Genomic DNA, 20,924 nt, shown 5'->3' with positions numbered 1-20,924 from the left:
AAACTAGTCACAATAGGTGACAGGGTTACAAATATACGTGAAGAATACAGAGAACATATAAAAGAAAAAAAAGCAAAGCCAAAATGACATCACTCCCTGAACGAAGTGAAGTGCATGTGCTCCATCCCCCATGACAAGGTGGCCAGCCAAAGCCCCAATGTCCTTCCTCTTCCTCCCTGTCACCCCTGCCAGGGTGGCACCAGCAGGAGGAGCACGGATGCTCCCTGAAGGGAAAGCTCTCCTATTGATTTCAGGGGGAACAGGATCCCTCCCTGCTCTCACAAACTCCAACTGCCTCCTGGCTACACTGTGGGAAGGGGATACCTTGCAAAGTTTCAAATGACTCGTGCAGGGATAAACAAGGCAGGGATAATGAAGTAAAGTGAGGCTCTGGGAAGAAACTCCAGGGCTAATTAGAGCTTACAGTGCTTCTGCATCAGCAGCACTGGGGAAAGGTTGTGGCTTGATTTTGACAGTGATATTGAATTAATACTGCTGCTGCTTAATACCATTTTCCTCTCCAGCAGCTTCAGCCCCGTGGTTGGTTTTGGACGTTGTTTCTCTCTAAGATCATTGATTTTGAATGACATTGATATCAAACAGAGTTAATTTTACTTAAAGAGCGTGGCTGGGAGCCTGGCCCTGCCTAGCTGGGGAACGCTTGGTGTTGATTGCTTCAATAGATAAGGGCCTGAAAGGTAGTGATATTTAAATATTTAAATGGGATATTATCTCTTGGTCTAGGAAAATCCCAAGGCTTTCTGAAGTCCTGATGAGTCTCTGAGTTTCATTGTTAGTGTGTTTAAGAGAAATATCATGTTCTGCCCATCAATATTGAACAGAGGCATATTTCTATGGAATTAAATATTACTGAGGGCTCTGTGTTACCTTTTAGGTTCTTAGGTGATTAAAACATTCATTTCTGAGACAGAAAGAGTCAATTTCAGATGAAATATTTTTCCCTGGTTTAATTTAAAGCACAGCCCCTTTGCCTGACCCCTATTTTCATAACATGATAATTTTATCCCGTGTTGATTGTCTCATTTTTGAGAGGTGATATTGCACTTATAAATCACTTTCTAAAATACCTAAAGAAAAAAAGAAGAGGGGGATTTATTAAGCAGCTTCTCTGAGTCTGAAATAATTTATTTTGGAGTAGTCCTTGGGAAATGTTCTCTTTCTTACTTTATGGTACTGTTTTACAAATGCAGCTCGGTGACAATAAATCAGGGCCAAGCCACAGAAGATAAGAAGGGGACTTAGTGGGCTGTAAATGTAGAATAGAGAGATTAAGATTTGTTTGCCCCTTACCGCAAAAATAAAAAAAGTCCAGTGAACCTTGAACTTCCCAGCTGAGAGTGAACTGAAGCTGTTCAGTTTTGGAAACCCTGGGGCTGTGTGGCATCTTCAGAGGTCCCAGCAGCAAAGGGGTCAGGGAGGGAGCTGTGTTGTAGTTTTAGGTCAGAATTAAATCCTGCCTTACCCTCTCATCAAAGCCTTTTTTCCACTGAAGGGTGACACCTTCTATCCCTTTTGGTGGGGAATTATTGTATTTGTAGGGATATCCTTGGCAGGGAGGAAGGATGAATTTGACTCCGTGTTCTCAGAAGGCTAATTTATTACTTTATGATACCATATTATATTAAAGAATACTATACTAAACTATACTAAAGAACACAAAAAGGATACTTATAGAAGGCTAAAAAGATAATAATGAAAACTGGTGACTCTCTCCAGAGTCCTGACACAGCTTGGCCCTGATTGGACAAAGAGTGAAAACAACTCACAGCAGAATCCAATGAAACAATCACCTGTGGGTGAACAATCCCCAAACACATTCCACATGAGCACAACACAGGAGAAGCAAATGAGATAGGAATTGTTTTTCTTTTTCTCTGAGGCGTCTCAGCTTCCCATGAGAAAAATGCTAGGCAAAGGGATTTTTCCAAGGAATGTAAATACTACAGGGATCCAGTCTCCCTTTGCTGCAGCACCTGCCCACGAGGGCAGTGCTGGCCCCAGAGCACACCTGCAGCTCCTGTGGGTGCTGGGGGAGCAGCACGTGCACATCAGGGCACAGAAGAATCCTGGAGAGAAAGCACACTTTAAACTCGTCTGGTTAATACTTAATAGCCCCTTCCAATGCCTAAAGGGGCTCCAGGAGAGCTGGAGAGGGACTGGAGACAAGGGCTCAAGGGACAGGACACAGGGAATGGCTTCCACTGCCAGAGGGCAGGGATGGATGGGATATTGGAGAGAAATTATCCCTTATCAGGTGGGCAGGCCCTGGCACAGGGTGCCCAGAGCAGCTGGGGCTGCCCCTGGATCCCTGGCAGTGCCCAAGGCCAGGCTGGACAGGGCTTGGAGCAGCCTGGGACAGTGGAAGGTGTCCCTGCCCATGGTGTTGGAATGAGATGATCTTTAACGTCTCTTCAAACCCAAACCATTCTGTTTGCCAACAGTTCCAGAAAGAGAGGGATCATTTCACCCAGGTAGTGATGGGAGGCCAGTCTGGGAGTGAGCCCTGCCTGCTCAGGGCTCAGAGGAGGTGGCTCAGCGTGCAGAGGTTTTGGGTTTGTTCCAGGACCAGCACTGCTGATGCAAATGCTGGAGCTGGAGCCTCTCTCCTCCCTGCTGCTCTCTGCTGTAGCTCACACAGGTTTTTGCACACACAGCTATTTCCTGCTTTGGTTGCCATGTCTGTGTGTTTGAATACAATGAGAAATAACAAGCAATTCATGGTAAAATGTTTTGACATTGGCCAGACTTTTGCTCTAAAAATGTAACTTGAGCCTTAGGATTTTTTTAAGTCAAAAAGAAAAAAAAATAGCAAATCTCTAACTGCTGATAAGACATGAGCCAGGAATCACCGAGAACCACAGGATTGGTATTTTTTCCTGAGAGCTCAGAAGTGAATAAAGAAAATCCAGCTGCAGGTTGCTGTCCCCTGTGTGGGTCTCTTGTCCTGGGATGTCCTACATTTCCCTCAGACTGCATTAAGCCTCCCAGTGCCTCTCAAGGATTGCCCTGCTGCTCCCATTGTGCAGGTGACCAACCCAAGGGAGTTTAATCAGCACAGAAATTCCCACGGCAGGACGGGAGCTGAGGAGTGCAGGAGGATTTGCTGTGTGCCAAGCCCTGCTCCTGGCTCCAGCTCACCCATGGGCTGCCAGATGGAGACCCTGGTTTGGGCAAAGCAGCTGTGCTCTGATAGGGAAACCCCAAATCCAGCATCCCTCTGTTTGCTCATCCCTTCAGCAGCACCCAGAGCACCCTCCACACCAGCACTTGGATCTGCCCATGGACCAGCTCCACACTGCCATGCCATGGCTCTTCACTGCTCTTTCTGTCACTTCATTTCCCCCTTTTTCCTCCCAACCCATGAGTTTTTAGAAGTTAAGGGGGTTTTCAATCCCTGAATGGGGGCAGGAGCTGCAGAACAGGGAAGCAGGGATGGGTGGAAAAAGAGATGGCACAGGATGTGATGAGGGAAGAACTGCTGGAAGGGGTGGGGGAGGGCTGGGCAGGAGGCAGAGCTGGCTCATTTGGGGAAGGTTTACTTTTTTTTTTTTTTTTTTGTTGATGACAAGAAGCAAACAGAAAATTCTTAGTTCAGTGGAGTTTTCTAGTGATCTCTTTTTCTGTGTGAAAAAAGGGAGGAGAAAGGAAAGAGGAGGAATGGCAGGAGGGAAAGAAAATAGGAGAGATGTGACTGTCACTGAGAAATGGGAGTCATTAGGGAAAAGTAATCAAAGAGGAAAAAACATGTTTTCCTTGGGAAGAGAATAACTTTGCCCACTGTGAACATCCCAGCAGCAGCTGAGCCTCCCAGGGATCCACAGGGAGTCCCGCTGGGCTGGGATCACACTGGGGCTGGGATTTGGGGCTGTGGGGAAAGCAGGGGAGGGGGCAGAGATGTGCTGTGGATCAGTGGGGAGGTGGGTGAGTGCTGGGTTAAGGAGCTGCTGGGAATAAATGAGATTTCAGAGTGGATTTGGCAGAACATTTTTGACAGAAACAAAGGGCGATCAAGGTCAGAGCCCAGGAATCTCCAACGCAGCACAAATGTATTTCCATAAATATTGGATAGCAGCCAAGAGAGCTGGGGGTGCCTCTGCCTGTCAGGTGGGACAGTGCTGGGGTGGGGGGAGCCAGGAGCCCCTGGCTGGGGGGACAGCACTGCCCAGAGCCCTCCAGCACTGCTCCAGGACCCCAAAAGTGCTCCCCCAAGCCTGGCCACAGGATGCACCAAGCAGCAGCAACGCTGCCTCCTCCTGCTCTGCCCTACCAGGGGCAGTGTGGGCACAGCCATGCATTTCTGCAGCTGGAAAGCATCCTTTTGGGCATGTGCCTGGCATCCTTTTGGGTGTGTGGCTACATTCTTTTGCGTGTGTGGCTGCTCCTGTGGGCCAACATGAGCTCTGTAGGTGTATGGAGCTGGTTGGAGAGACTGACATCTCTCCCTGTGTCTGCCTCTTCCCATTGCTTCTCACAATGAGAGATTTCTGTGACTCCTCCAAAGGCACTAACATTTCCTTCAGCCCACTGGGGTGCCTTTTTATGCTCACAGCAAGCTGGTGCAAGGGCAGAAAGGCTTCAGCCACAGCCTGAAAGGTTTCGTTTCAGTTTGTTGAGTGAAACGGAATTATTTGAAAAATATTGAAAATCCTCCGAGGCAAAAGGAACATCCATGGTGTAAAATGTCACATTTCCAGTGAGCTGGGGAACCTGTTTAGGTAGAGGTGAGAGAGTAAAATGGTGAATGGGAGTGAATTGTAGAAGAAAGGTGAGTGCCACCCTGAGAATGTTTCAGTTGACTTTGAACAGCTGCTTCCCAACAGAACAGGTTTTGGTGTGGAACAGAGGTGAGCAGTAAAATAAACCAGCAGCAACCCTGTGCCTGTGTCCCACATGAGAAATGGAAAGGAAAAGTAGCCCTTTCCCAGACTGGGATGGGCATCCCTGGGATGCTGTAGGCTCCAAGGACAAGCTTGGTGCTCACCAGCCTAGAGTGAGGTTGTCCTGCAGGAGGATTGCAAGGCAAGAACCCAGATTGCTCCAAACCCCATCCAGCCTGGCCTGGGACACTTCAGGGATCCAGGGGCAGCCACAGCTGCTCTGGGCACCCTGTAGCAGTTTTTACCACCCTCATTGTAAAAAACTCATTATGTCAGTTAAATATTGTCACAGAAACCAAGGAAGCTGTGCCAGTCTTTCCTCCAGGCCGCTGGAAATCCATGATCCAGCAGGCAGAGTGGTTTACATGCTGTGGGCAAATACTTCCAATGCATCAATATTTCAGTAATTTTGAGTCACTGCCCGCTAAAATAAGTTATTTTAAATAATCTATACCCCAGTGCAGTGTACAGGCAGCATTGCCCTTCAAAGCAAGTGCCTGCTCTTCAGAAGAGCCTTTATAAATAAACAAACCAACAAGAGCATTGCTCGGGTCACCAGCAGCAAAAACTTGCCTGAGTTCCCCTTGTTTCAGTCCTGGATAAGTTTTCACTGGCAATTTTGTGTTGTGAGCTTTAAGGTTTTGACTAATTTGGCTTTCTGCTTATTAATGGTTCAGTATTTAAAAACTGAACTCCCAAACATGAGGTGGAAAATAGTAATAACACAGCCCTACATGAAGGGTTCTTTGTATTAAGCAGAGCCCTGTTTGCAATTCCCTGCTAGTGTTTTTCTCAGAGGCAATAAATGAAAGAAATATGTCTTTTTAAATTTTATAAAACTCAGAAAAATGGTTTTAAACAGCTTTTCTTCACCTTCTATAATTATTTATTTTCAAACAGTCCTTCAGGGTAATGTTCCGTTTTCTTATTTCACACTCCTTTTTCTCATAAATGAACCATCACTTCAATAAATCATTATGAAAACAGAGACTAACACAAACCCTGAAAGGTTGAAAGATTTATGTAACACATTTATGTTTTCCATTTTCTCATTCTGGTACTCCACTGCTAAAGCTAAGCTAATAAAAGCTGCTATTAATATTTCTTGTTGCCTGGCAACCACTGAGAGGGAGTAATAGCTTTAGCTAGAAAAATAGATGACCGATAAGGAAAAATTCAATTCTTTTATTATCTCAAGGGAAAATGGGCTTTTACTGGAACATTATGATGTACGAGTGTGAAGTTGAATACAAAGGGTATTTTTTCAGTTGTTTTTCTATTTTTAATGAACATTATTTTACCTTCACAAACTCGTTTAAGGCATTTGCCCCACCTACTTGCGAGCTTAATTTAGCAACACCCACACACGCTTCTGGCTCTAAGTATCTGTTGGCATTTTCACTTGGAAGCCCCTTCCCTCCATGCCTCCCCCCAAGCTGGAGGGCTTGGTCATAAAATTTCACTCCAGGTCGGAACCTGGGAGACAAGATCCCCAATCAAAGAGTAAATTGTTCTTGTGTGTGCTCAGAACTTGCTTGCTCAAGGGAAGGGGCTTGGTGGAGAGGTGTTTTCTGGAGTTTGAGGGGTCGTGGCTGGGCTGTCTGTGCTCAGGGAGGGCAGGAGCCACTGCTGGTGCTGGGGCTGCCAGTGCAGAGCCTGTGGGCAGAGTGTGCACGGATCCCCCTGGGAACACCAGGGCTGGGGGTGAACAGATCAAAAACAGCCCTGGGAGGAGGACTTGGGGGTGCTGGTGGGTGAGAGCTGGACATGTGTGTGTGCCCAGAAACCCCCCAAGCCCTGGGCTGATCCCCAGGGTGGGCAGCAGGGCAGGGGGGTCGTGCCCTCTGCCCCCTCAGGTGAGACCCCACTGCAGAGCTGCCCCAGCCCTGCCCAGCACAGGGGTCCTGAGCTGCTGCAGAACCCAGGGGAGGCACCAGAGATGCTCCAAGGGCTGGAACCCCTCTGCTCTGGAGCCAGGCTGGGAGAGCTGGGGGTGCTCACCTGGAGAAGGATCCAAAAGGCCTCAGGGCCCCTTGCAGGGCCTAAAGGAGCCCATAAAAAAATATGGGGATAGACTTTTTGACAGGGCTTGTGCAATGGGACAAGTGGGAAAGATTTCAAACTGAAAGTTGGTTTAAATTAGATACAAGAAGATTTTACAGTGAGGGTGGGCAGGCCCTGGCACAGCGTGCCCAGAGCAGCTGTGGCTGCTCCTGGATCCCTGGAAGTGTCCAAGGCCAGGCGGGACAGGGCTTGGAGCAACCTGGGATGGTGGAAGGTGTCCCTGCCATGGCAGGGGAATGGACTAGATGACCTTTAAAGGCCCATTCCAACTCAGATCATTCTACAGTTCTATGAATACAGGTCCTGTTCTGTGGGAGAGGTCCTCCCTGAGTTTCCCAGTCATCCTGCACACCAGCAGAAGCTGCCTGTGGAGCAGCAGCCCCCTTTTCACATGGCTGAGGCAGCTTCTTCGTGGTCCCTTGCCAAGTGCTGCTGTGAGAGAACTGGGGGGATGTGGATCCCTCTCAGGACCTGGCTCAGAGAGCAGCAGAGCTTGTGAGGACTGGGCTGTGCAGGAGAGCAGGGAACCTGAGGAACCGGGATGGTTGTGTGGTTGGTCTTTAGGTTCACTCATGGGTATCTCATTTCTGAGATCTGAGTAACCAGCATGTCATGGTACACTTTTCACACAAGGGAACTGTTGTGACATCTGAGAAGCAAAGCAGATGTGGGCTTTACTTGGTAATGAAAGAATTTCTCCCTAAACAAGGGAAAGGAAGAAGACAAGGTGTCACTTGAACTGGCAGGGGGTGACTGTCACCTGCCAGGGTGGGAATCTCACGTGGGAATCTGCCTTTTTTCTTGGAAACCCCTCACAGCCACCTCCCTGCAGGAGAACTCCTCAGCAGGAGATCTCTTCCACCCCAAACTGTTCCACGAGTCTATGTCCCAGAGCAAGAGGATGCAGGAGAGCCTTCAGATGTGCTCTTGCCCACAGCACCACGTTGTGCCTGCAGGAAGGGCCCTGTGCTGCCTTGTGCAGGCTGCCCTAGAACAGAGGCTGGACAGAGCTAAAGAATAAGGCAGGGATTTATTAAAAGAATCTCCTCAATGGATCCACCTTGGGCAGCACAAGAGCCCAGCCAGGGCTGCACCCAACATGAACCAAAATGGTCCCAAAATGCACGAGCGCTCACGGAGTCTGTCACTGTGATCAGCTCTGCTCCATTTGCATATTGGAGTTAATTGTCCAGTTCAGCTTTAGCCCATGCAGTCCCATCCTGCTTGTTCCTCTCTCTTCAGCCCACGTTGTTTGTGCTCTTGGGCTGAGATTTGGATCATTTGTCCTTGGTGCTCAGCTGGAGTAGGAATTGTTTTGTCTCCCTGCTCTGTGCAGAGAGCTCACCATCCCCTCATGTGAAGCTCAGAACTACACACTAAAGCAGTAGAGAATCTGGAAAATATAAAAGCTAAAACCTGAGGCGTCACCTGCACAGTGAACCAACTTGTGTGTGTGTGTGTGTGTGTGTGTGTGTGTGTGTGTGTGTGTAAGCCTGCAGAGTTGTCTCTGCTGCCTGTGCCCTTATCTCCCTGTACTAATCTCTTGACCAGAAGCCAGCAGGTCCCAAACCGAGGTGCACCTGCTGCTCTCAATGAACCAGCAGCTCTTCTTCACTGTTTGCATTCCCCCTTTTAATTATTCCATGAAAATTCATCCTCCTAAACTTTCCTCTCCTTGAGTTGGCCACTCTGTCTCTCTGATCAGCCAGTACCCTGGGCTCAGTCCCAGCAGGGAAAGTTCACCTATCAGCCATACAGTCTGGGGAGGGCACAGAGTGGGACAGTCCCTCTTGCTCCTTCTGTGCCTGCCTCAGCTGCCATTAAACACTGCTGGCACAATTTGCTTTGCTTTTACTGCACTTTCAGATAGCCCCGACTGCGCTTAAACCTGCGCTTAAGCAAACTCGCGTGGATAAACCCGCGCTTAAGCAAACTCGCGTGGAGCTCTAATGAGCGCGGTTTGCGTAAGGCCAGGGAGGAGGAGGAGGAGGAGGAGGAGAGGCTCGCTGTGAGCAGCGGCTGAGTATCAGCGGTGTAATTAAAATATCAATTACGCCGTGTTGACAGTGCGCCAAAGAACTGCCTCTCGTGTGTGCACTAAACTTAATCACTGCAAAGTCTCCTCGCAAGACCTGACGCAACCGTGGTGCCAAACACAACACGAACCCGGCCTTGCTGAGGCACGGCTGAGATATTACTTTGTGTAATGGTGCCGTGCTCCAGAGCTGGTATCGTGTTCTGGAAATTATCTTTTAATGTACAATTTGTATTGCTGAGAAATGTCACTTACTTTGCAGAACGTCTCGCCAGCATAAAGCCTAAGATTTATTCCTGTCATTTTTTTGTCTCCTCTGCCATGTTGATAATAAGAAGTCTATTTTATGTGTGTAATGCCTGTGTCAGTTTTGAAATTTGGGGTTTCGTGAAAGACAGTGGTATAAATAAAACATGATATAAATTAAAAATATAGTGGGAAATAAAATCTCTGAATTACGGGAGCAGATGAGATGAATGCAGCGTGAAGGAGGTTTGCAGAACAATATCAAATAACTCCAGTAAATATGTTCAAGGAATGGGATGGATCTTTTTTAAGATCTGATTCTGATGTCAGGTGTGTTTGTCTCTAGTGCACAGACATGCAGGTGGATGTCTGTTCTTAGCTCAGTTTCAACCCTTTAGGTTTAGGCCGTGTCAACCTTTGGGGTGAAATTTTTTTCTCCTTCTTAGCAAAAAGTCCCACTTCAGCAATTTTCCTGGGTGAGGTTAAAAATCCATTTTGCTCCATCAAAAAATGCTGCAAATGAAAACGTGCAACATGCTTTACAAAATGAACAAGCGATTTGCAAGAGAGTTTCTCTGGAGTCTGGAATGTAGCCTTAGGGAAAGAGTGTCCCAGCATGGGCAATTCCCCATTTCCTGGTGAAAGGTTTGCCAACTCAGCCCCAGGAGCTGGAGTTGGTGCCTGGATGGGCTTTTCCCCAGCCACTTGAGTTCTGGTGTACTCTGGGACCATCTCTTCCATCTTCTTCCTCCCTATCATAATTTATAAAAACACAGGAAATTATGTTTAAAAGCAGGCATGAAGAAAGATAAAAAAAATTAATAGATATATAATGGTCAGAAAGTGTTGGGATTACCCTTGTTCATGCTGCCTAATCTGGGGCATTTTGGAATGTCTTGCCTTTAGTTGCAGCATGAGATAAATTATGTCAGATCATCTCTGCTTAAAGACTGGTTGTCTTTGATGCAACAATTTAAGGTGTGTTTGAGCCTCAGGGATCCCAATCCTTTGGGAACAGTAGGTAAAGTGAACAATTATGTGTTTCCAGGGTCTCTCTGCTTACCAGGACATGGGTTTCAGCAGCAGCCAGGGGCCAGAAGGTTCATGTGAGAGCTGCAGGCAGGATCTTCCTCCTTCCCTGAAGTGTTGGACGTAGCTTGGAGCAACCTGGTCTGGTGGAAAGTCCCTGCCCATGTCAGGAGAGGGGAGCTAGATGAGCTTTAAGGTCCATTCAAACCCAACCATTCTGTGATTCCTTTGCCTCTTGCTGAATGTACTCAGCCCTCTCTCAGCTGATTAACCAGAAGCTGCTTCACCCTCCCCAAAATGCTGCCTTTGTGCCTTATTTTGTACATGTGACCCCAGGGCACAGGTCATCTGAGGACTTGTTTTTGTTTGGGTCACACAAAGGAAAACAGAGGCATTTCCAGGCAGGAATAATCCCCCAGGCACGTGTCCCTGTACCTTCTCCTGCCTCCCATTCCTGCTCCCTGACTGTGTCAACAAAGCTGAGCTTTCACTGCCACCTCTGGACTGACAGCAGGGGCCTAATGTCAGGAAAGTGGTTTGCCAAGGAGATGGAGCTCCCTGCATCCTCCTGGAGCTTGCACCATCTGCCCCCCTGTTTGCTGTCCCTTCTGCCCCATGTTTCTCCCCTCTTTTCTCATTTCCATGGGAATAACAAGACGTGGTGGCTGTGAGTCAGTGCCAATGCAAAGAGCCTCCAAAAGACAAGTGAAGGATTTTAATTCTCATCATAACCTCTGCCACACCCTCAAGTGTTCACGTTCCCAAGTATGTTCACATCCCACACCATAATGTGACATAATATCTTGATGTGCATCAGGTAGCTGTAAACAGAACAATTTTTTGCCACTTTTTAACCAGCATCACCTCTGATACAAGAAAAACCAAAGCAGCGTGTCTGGCAACTCTTTGCCATCCATCTTGTGCATCTTGATCAATGTTGCAGCCCATCTTTAATTGCCCTTATCCCTTAGATCAATCCTATTTATCTCATAGCTGTCTCTGGCCTCCCCTTTGCATGTTACCAGGGTGCATTAACCTGCTCCAGCAATCACTCCCTGCCCCGCACAAGGAGGGGCTGTGGAACTTTGAGGCTCATTCCCAGTCACGTACCTGCTTTGCTTTCCATTGCTTTTCCAGAAGTTTCAGCCCCAAATGGCCTTGCAGTGCCTGGTGTTGGTTCCATTCCTCTCCCGCCCGGGGCAGGAGAGCACAAAAGGATGGAAATTTCCACGGCTCTTGTTTCAGCAGTAGAAGTTATGATGACTGTTCACTGCTGTAGGTGTGTGCACGTTGAGTGAGTCTCTTTGTATTATTTCAATGGGAGCCGTTTTTAGAGGCAAATAACAGAAAGTGCTTACAATAAAAATAATGGGCTGTAACAGGCTTTGTTATGCAATGAGGAGATCAAAGAGCCACATCAGCCACTCAGCTGAGCGCCTGAGTGACAGGAGGAATGGTCCCTAATTGGTAGGTAAGATTTCCTCAGCTGGTAAATAGAAATGGTAATCCCAGGCCTTTCAGAGGAGTTTTCCCCTGCCAGTGGCCTCGGTGGGGTTTGCTGTGAGTGTGAGTGATGGTGCAGAGCGAGGGAGAACACAAACAGCAACCCTGAGGCAGATTTCCCTTTCTTCAACAAACACTCCCCATCTCTACCTGCCTTTTGTGTGTGAATCTGGCAAGGTCCAGCTGCCAAACTCGGACCCCACCCCAGAAGACTGAATGCTCTGAATGTGGGAAGCACACCCTGGGAAAAGCTCTGGCAGCCCCTGCTTCTGAGTGGTACAGGCTGAACCACTTCACATCCCTGTAGCCCTGAGAAATCAAAGTTATCATTTAAATGAAGAGTGCTACTTGAGTCCTGCCTCTGTGAAGAGGTGTGGGATGCAATGTCAAGAGAAATTATAATGATTGCTACAGATGCAGCTTGTCAAAGAAAGAGAAAAATATTTCTGCATCTGATGCATGGCAGCGAGCCAGCTGGTAATGTTATATGTCCGAGTGTTCCACTTGGGCTCTGCTGGCAGGAAAGCATTCCTTAATGCTCTGCCTGGCTGTTCCATTTGTCTCCCAGCTCTGCAGAATCCCATTAGGAACCTTCCGTTTACACCGTGGAAATTGTTGGGTCTCTGCTGAGGACGGCGCGAGGAGGGCGCCGGGTATTGCTGCAATCCCTCACCACCCACAGCAACTGCCAGCTCTGTTTCTCTCTCATCCTGCTGCTCTGGGCCTTCCTCAGCAGGGATCCAGCTGTCCTGGCACCTGCAGCAGGCAGCTGTGGGACACCAGGGTGCTGGTGGAGGGAGTGGGATCTGCTCCCTTTTCCCAGGGCTGGCCCCGATGTCTTTTTGTCTGAAGCCTGGGTATCAATTTGTTGTTAAGGAGCCCAAAGGTGGGCATGTAGTGGCCAACATGGGCAGTCCTGTCCCACCATGTGTTGGACATGGTTCCCCCATGGACACCTGTCTGGTCCCTGTGGAAATGGGCAGCAGGGCAAGTGGAGCTGATGGGAGTGGAAGTGACAAACTGGGAGGAACATTCCTTCTCCTTGTGCTCTTCCCGAGGCAGAGAAGGATGAAATCAGGGCAGTTTGAGGTGGTGCCATAAAAAAAGGGACGAGCAAAGTGTCAGGGAGTGTCTGCCCTGAGCCAGGACATTTTCCATAGAGAAGTGTTTTTTGCCAATCTGTTCCATTCTTGATGTTATTTGCAAACACTGGAAAAAGCAGTGATTAAAGACTCGTGCACCTCATGATTTGTGGGGGTCTCTCCAGGTTTTGTCATTACCCTGGATGCTCTATTTTTTATGTTTTTGCATTAGCAATGCTGAATGTTGGCAGTGAGGGATAAAACTGGAGGGTGACACAAAGAAATTGGACATATTTGGGACAGGAGAAAGGAAATTCATAAAGATGTAAGCATAGGAGGGAAATGGACTGCAAGATTGCAAAGGCAGTTTGTTCAGCGTTGATAAATGTGGAATTAATGCATGTTGAGGAGAAAAATATTCACTATTCATAAAGCTTGCAGTGCTCTGGATTGACTGCCAGAATGCACCTCAAAAAACCTTGTGCAGGGATAGAGGACAGGAGAAACTCATGCAGGAGGGTGGTTTGGAGAGTTGTACTCTCTGTACTGTGTTAGTCATCCCTTCTCAGGCAAGAGGGAGAAAAAAGAGGCTCAAAGAATAGAAACAGAAATTATTATGGGTATGGAAAGATCCTCTGCAATGGCAGATGCTCAGTTTAAGAGGGAGGCAAATAAAGCAATTGAAAGCATAAAAGTGCATGGAATACACAAGTGAAAGCAGCTACATCAGGAAACTTCATGGGAGTTGAGATTTTTTTGGAATTTCAGAGAAATAAAAGGGAATACTTTTGTCCACACAGGCAAGGATAAACACTGTGACTTGCTGAGAGTAAGGGTGAAAATAAAAATGCCAAAAAGATGTTTTGAAAATGCTTATGGATCTACCAAAACCATGGGGAGTTGCTGTAATAGATGTTAAAATGTGTGTTGGTGGAGAGGTGGAAGTAGTTGTTATACATAGTAAATCCAGAGCTGATTTCTGGCTGGAGTTAATCTGAAATTTGGAGCACCAGGTCTCATCCCAGCTCTATTGTGTCTCATTCCAGGGAAGGTGTGGTGGAATGGGACCATTTCTGCTTTGGGCTCCTTGGAGCACCTTACATGTCCTGGTTTTGCCATAGAATATTGTTAAAAACCAGTGACTGAATCAACTATGGCCCCAGTGTTACACAGGAATGCAAGCAATGTGTTGTTTCCCTGTGCATCCAAACCCTGGATCCTCTTTTCCTTGACAGGGTAGGGGTGAAGATTTGGGCACATTCCCAAATTAAACCTCATGGTATTAATAACTCCTTATTACTCAAAATATTTTTAATACATCTCATCAACATCACTTTCTCTAATATAGAGAGAAGGTCTGTCCCAATACTGTTTTTCCAGTTCCCACTGCTGCCAACCCTTGGGACAGAGCAGCCTTCCTGAACCATCTCTTTGAAGGTGCACTTTCCACATGGGCCTGGCTTGCACTGATGCCTCAGGTTTTAGCTTTTATATTTTCCAGATTCTGTGCTGCTTTAGTGTGTAAGTCTGGGCTTCACATTAGGGCATGGTGAGCTCTCTGCACAGAGCAGGGAGACAAAACAATTCCTACTCCAGCTGAGCACCAAGGACAAATGATCCAAATCTCAGCCCCAAGAGCACAAACAACGTGGGCTGAAGAGAGAGGAACAAGCAGGATGGGACTGCATGGGCTAAAGCTGAACTGGACAATTAACTCCAACATGCAAATGGAGCAGAGCTGATCACAGTGACAGACCCCGTGAGCGCTCGTGCATTTTGGGACCATTTTGGTTCATGTTGGGTGCAGCCCTGGCTGGGCTCTTGTGCTGCCCAAGGTGGATCCATTGAGGAGATCCTTTTAATAAATCCCTGCTTTATTCTTTAGTTCTGTCCAGCCTCTGCTCTAGGTCAGCCTGCACAAGGCATCAGCACGTGCAGGACTGGCCTCTGGAAGAGCCCAGCTCTGGTTGTTAGCACAGGTTTTGTGCTCTTGGTGCAACACATCCATCTGCCACTGCCAACCCACCTGCTCCACCACAGAGGGTTTCTGCCCAGTGCTGGAGACAATCCCTCTCTCAGTTCCAAGTTTCACTGGTTGGGCTTTTTTGTGGCATGTTTCCAGGTCTAAATCAGTTCACACTAGAGACTCTCAGATTGTTTCAGCCTGTGTTTTTTAGCAGCAGTCTACAGCCTGTTGGCATTAATCTGGGGGAGGAGGAGGCACTTTTACCTGCAGGAAAATCACTTCCTTGTAAAATGAGTCCTGTCAACTTTCATGTTCCTGTTGAGCTGAACCAACAACATCCAGTTCTGGTGAGAGAAGAAAATGGGATAGCTAGGACACAGCCCCTGCCCAGCTGTCCCCCTGGGATCAGTAACTGAAGCTGAGCTTTTGCATTGATTTCCATGGCTTGGCTCCTTGATGAGGTGGAAGGTGCCTGCCCCCTGACCCAGCATGGTGTGGCAGGGGCAGGTCACTGCTCAGCCTCCACAGCCAGCTGAGGCCAGCTTGGTTGGTAGTGTTGGCTGATTCTCTCTGTTGGGAAATCTGCTCCTTTTTAAGCTCATGTCTCATGGTGGCACTGGGTGGGATTCTTGGGGTTGTCCTGTGCAATGCCAGGAGCTGGACTTCAGTGATCCCTGTGGCTCCCTTCCAGCTCAGGATATTCTGTGGTAGGACTTGTGGCTACCACAGCCTCACTGCCCTTAAAACTGCCCCATAAGAAAATACATTTGGGGTTGTTTTTCCTCCAACAGTGCTGAGGGCACAATTAGGCCCCTGTGTGGGATGTGGGAGGTGAAGGGTCCAGAAACAAACCACATTGTGCAGATCAGAGCTTCTGTGGACATTGAGCAAATATTTGTTGGTGACAGAACTGTCTTCATGACCCAAGAAGTTACTCCAGGGCTTTCCTGGGGTGTCTTAGATGCCAGGCAGCTGTAAGTGAAGAAGATTGATTTTAAGGCTTCCACACTGCAGGCTGAAGGACAGAAAGATCGGTACTTATGTGTCCTCCTGTTGCCTCTATCCCATCATCTCACCAAGAGGACCCAACACTTCTTGCTCAGCTTTGTCCTCCTCAGGGGGTTCATTTCTTCTTCATCATTTGCCTGTTCCACCAGAGTTTCAGACCCTCTCTACAGCATCTACAGAAAATCTGAGAGTTGTCCTAAGAATTAAACCCAAAGAGCAGAGACCAAGACAGAAAAAAATAAAAAAAAAAGGAGTTAAATCCTTCCACCAAAGCATACACTGAATTGGTGGAGTCCTGGTTGTGCTAGGAATCCCTACAACCTGTTCCAAGAACATCACAAGGTGGATTAGACATCCCTGTCCCACCTGGGGTATGGCTGATTTTGAAAGTCCTTCTTTTCTATGTAGTTCTGCCATGGCCATGCTGGTTTACAGGGCAGAAATGCAATTCCTGGAGGGCTGGCAGCCCAAGTTCAGCACAAAGCATTCTTCCCTGGTGAGGAGACTGGATTGATGCCAAGTGGAAGAGCATTTCCACTGCTAAGCAGCACGAGGTGAACATTTCCCCTGCTCACCCCGTGGCTCCTCGTTTTACAGTCAAGATCTGTAAAATTAATCTGCTCGTGGAAAGGCTCCTGTGTGGAATTCTGCCAGCAAGTTCCTCAACTGGGACCTCTTTTAAACGTGATTTTTCTCCGGCCTCTCGCAGTCACAGACCATTGATGAAATGCAGCCTGATAGAGCCTCCCTGATGTGGATTTCCAAGGAATTTGGTGGAAAAGAGCCTGGATCTGCTAGGATCACACAGAGCTGTGTGCCCGAGCTCCTTGCACGTGCAAGGGCTGGTCTGTGTGTGCCTGTCTGTGCACGTGGCTGTTGTGCACTGATTTCACGTCTGCTCAGGAGAATTCTCTCTGTGTTAATCCCGCCCTTTGATTTTATGCTTTGAATCTTACGCCTCAAAAATCCAGGACTAAATTGAGTCTCCTTTGACAATTTGGATTTCTTGATCCATAATGGTTGATGGGAGCTGGAATTCTCCTGAGTGACAGTTTGCTTCATTCCCTTTTGCTTTGCTTTCTCACTGAAGTAGAAAAGTCATACACAGTACAATGACTTCAGTGCAGTCAGCAGCATTTCAGCCATGCTGATTTATTTGAGCCATTCACTGAGAAGTTCTGCCCTGCTCTGGAAGTGCTGGTGCCCGTGGATTTCATGTTGATTTTTACTGTTGCCTGTGAGTGGTCAAAGGTTTTAGTTATTACAACCAGGTTTTTTGCTGTTGTGTTCCTTGGGTGATGCTGAACTCAGTCATCCAGCTGTGCTTGGAGGATGCATGGGTGGAAGTGGATCTGGCTGGAGGTTACTGCATTTGGGAGTGGGGTTCTTGCAGTGATTTTTAATCATGTTCCATTGTATTTACATTCCTGCAGTGCTTGTGTTGTTGTTGCCACACGATCACTATAAATAGGTATGAGGAAACAACCAGTAACATTTTTAGCACCCAATCAATCACTTGGCACACTCAGATGCCGTGTACACCATGAATAATAACAACTGGCCCTCAGTTATAGCTCACACTGAAGGTTCACCGGGGACAAATTAAAGGAATAACTGCAATTATGGCTGTAGCAAGATGGCTTCTTTGTAGTCCATCATCTACAGTAATTTAAAATTATGGATCATTAAAATCAATACATGTTGCAGCCAGACCTTAGGAGTTTGATTTTCCCTCTCACAGATGTGTCAGTCTTGTCAAAGCTGGCAGCCAAAGTTACAGGACACAGCATTAGCTCAGGGAAGGTTGGACTTACTCTTTCCTCTAAGAAACCTTTTCCTAGTTCACTTCTTCCCTGTGTTTATCACTGAATAGGAATGCAAGTATTTTCATTGTAGTGGTTGTAGTTCACCAACTTGAGATTTTGCAAATTTTGAGATTTCCTGGCCAATGCACCAATGAGTGTGGTGGGTTCAGTGCTGGCCAATCCCCAGTGCACTCACTTCCTGCTGTGAGATAGGACTAGGAGAAAGGCAAAGCAGGCTCAAAACTTTAAAAGGGTATAAAGAAAAATTTATTAACAGTGACTAAAAGAAAGAGTAATGAGAATCAGAACAAAATCTTCAGAACAATTCTCCTTCCAAAATCTTTTCTTTCCCACTGGCAAGGTAAAGAAACAAAACCTAAAATTTCAGTCAGTTTGCCACCTCTAGAATAGTCTTTCTTCAGTTCACTTAGGGAGAGAAGTCCCTCTTGTTAATGTTATGGAGACTTGTCCACAAGAAGAAACAATTCTCTCATGGCTCTCTCACGAGTAGCAGCTGCCCAGGGCAATCTGCAATTGTGAATTCCCTCCCATTTTCCACATACAGATAATCATGGAATCATTTAGGTTGGAAAAGACCTCTAAGATCATCAAGTCCAATCATTAACCTGACACTGCCATGCCCACCACTAACCCATGTCCCAAAGCACCTCATCTATATGGTTTTTGAGCACTTCAGAGAGAGTGATTCCAACATTTCCCTGGACAGCTTGTTCTGATGCTTGGCCTCCCTTTCAGTGAAGAAATTCTTCCTGCTGTCCAACCTACCTCCCCTAATGCTTGAGGATGTTTCTTCACCATGAGGAAACTGAGGCCACCTGGTCACTGTACATTTAGGTAACTTCTTCATTGCCAAAAGAAACAGAGAGGAAAGAAGGAGAAATCCCCTGCCCTGATGGAAATTGGGCCAGAGGCACTGAGTACAAACAGGGCCCTTCCTGAGTTATGAAAAATGTCTAGGAGATAGCAGCTTACAGAGTCCTTATAAAAAAAAAATCACACTGAAAAAACCAGGGTTTTCAGGCAAAGTCAAGAATAAGATTCCCAAGTGCAGGGCAGTGTCAGTGTTTACTGTAGACTATAAAAATACTAAGTACTGAGCCTGGGTATTTTGTTAGAAGCATTCCAAAGGTGTAAAACACCACATAAATAAGCCAGCTTTGTGGAGTGCTACCCAGGGCAGGCCTGAATAAGTCCCTCAGGTTTCTTTCACACTAAGAAGCTCTCCTGGAGTGTGATTCATTGAACTGTCTGAAATCCCTTCTCTGGGGTGAAGCAAATGTGTCTGCAGGGATTTGAGGAGGACCAGACCCCCAGCTCAGACACATGAACCCACATTTTGGGTGTCTCTGTTTGCACACATGGTAGTTTTTCCAGGAAGAGTTTCATGTTGGAACTGAAGGTTAGTAAAAAGTTCACATTCTGCCTTGGCAACACACTGAAGAGATGTGAGGAGACGTGAACATGGCAAGGAACAGGTGGAGCTGGGAGTGAAATCCTGGTCCTCAGAGGGCAAGGCAGTGGTGGGGTGGGATGAGCAGGGGCTGAGGTGCAGGAGAGAAGGGGCTGAAGGGACAGAGGATCTGTGATTTGCAACCTCTTCACATGATACACAAGAAAGGAACTTCAGAGAATCATGGAAAATCAAGATGACATTTGCCAGCTTCCAGTCAGCTGGCATCTCTCTGGATTCCCCAGACTGGTCAGAAATCTGTGACAGAGGTTTTGTGAGGACATCAGCAGCAATTTAAGGATTTTCCCATGAATTTCAGCAGGCCTTATGGGTTGGTAGAGATGAAGCTGGAGCAGCCAATCCTGCACAATTCCAGATCACCTGGGAGCTGATCATTCTCACAGTCCTGATCCTCCAGCTCCAGGCACCGAGACCCCCCTGATCCATCACCTGTGTTGAAGACAGAGGCAAAGAATGCATTAAACACCTCTGCCTTGTCCATGTCCCTGCTTGTGAGGGGACATCATCACCCCCATCCTGGAATCCACTGATGGTATTTCTACACTGCCCCTTGCCATTAATACATTTGAAAATCTTGGCAGCATTCCTGCTGGTGTCACACGAGGGACATTCCTTGGTGCATCATCCCCTGCAGCATCGACTGCAAAGGCAAAGCAGCAGGACACGACCCTGCAGTTGTGCAGCAAGGGAGGTTTCCTGAATTCACCTCGTGTTTCTCAAGGGCTGGGACAGCCAGGAGCCTCATCCACATCATGGTGCTACAGCCCAGCCCTCCTGGGTGAGCTGTGTGTGCCAGCTGTGCCTGGACCTGTGCATCAATCCCATCCATGAGGGAGAATTCTAGAGGGGAACACTGACTCTTGCGTTCGCTAAAATTTCAGGAACAATAATCTTCCATGGACTGGGAGTTTCCTTCCCACTTTCTCCTACATTTAAAACTTGACAGATTTTACTTTCAATGGACTGTCTTTCCTGCCTCTGCAGATTCTGCTTTTGGGGTGGAGGCAGCTCTTAAAGCCATCAGTCTCACTTGGGCCACAAGATGAGGAGATCCAAAAGGAGCAGAGTAATGACCCACCCCATTTAGGGTGCTGGATACAAGGATCTACCCACTCCCAATCCTCAGGGCTTCCAGCTGAGCAAAGTGCCTTTTCCCAGTGCAGATTGCAAGGCTGGGTGAGTGATGGCACTCTGTAGGAGCCCAGCCAGCTCCCCATTTCTGAGGGAAGCAGAAGGAGCCCTGGATCTGGGAGCATAAAGGAAAACATGTCTGAATCATGCATTGACATCACCGGGAGCGCTGCAGCTCTCCGACTCACGTCAGAGCTGGATTGAAATGGTTACAGCAGAGTGTGTGGCTTTTGGTATGCTGGGAGAGCTGCTGCTGTGGCTGAGAAAATTATTCATGGATCAAAAAAAGAAAAGCATTAGCTGTACAAAGTGTCAGGATTGTCTGTGTTCCACTGCAGGGCTGAAACGAGACGCCAGCTGTGCTACATGAGAAACAGCTGGAAGAAACACCAACAAAAATGCACAGATTAGTCTTGAAAGACCCTTGCAACTGAAGCCAAGGTATCACTTACTAATTTATGGGGAAGTACAGCGGGTGCAGAGCCCTGAGCTGACTCACAGGCGGCTGATCTGGAACAAGAGGGATCACAACAGAGGAGCAGAACAGCCGGATGCTTTCTGTCACTGGAAATAAAGGTTGAGGTGAACAGATGATCTGCCAGGCAGCCACAAAGCCGTAATTAAGAGATGCCAAAACAGCCTTTTGTCCTACAAGGGGGTGGGAA

General features: G+C 47.4%; 1 protein-coding gene across 2 annotated transcripts in view; it reads left to right on the top strand.

The window, feature by feature from the left end:
* Positions 1–20,924, top strand: part of TOX2 (TOX high mobility group box family member 2) — a 153,459-nt gene that overhangs the window by 89,933 nt on the left and 42,602 nt on the right. The window lies entirely within an intron of this gene.

The sequence above is a fragment of the Passer domesticus genome, chromosome 16 (genome assembly GCF_036417665.1).
Source record: "Passer domesticus isolate bPasDom1 chromosome 16, bPasDom1.hap1, whole genome shotgun sequence".
In the NCBI taxonomy this organism is placed as follows: domain Eukaryota; kingdom Metazoa; phylum Chordata; class Aves; order Passeriformes; family Passeridae; genus Passer; species Passer domesticus.
This window is presented reverse-complemented; position numbering and strand designations above follow the sequence as displayed.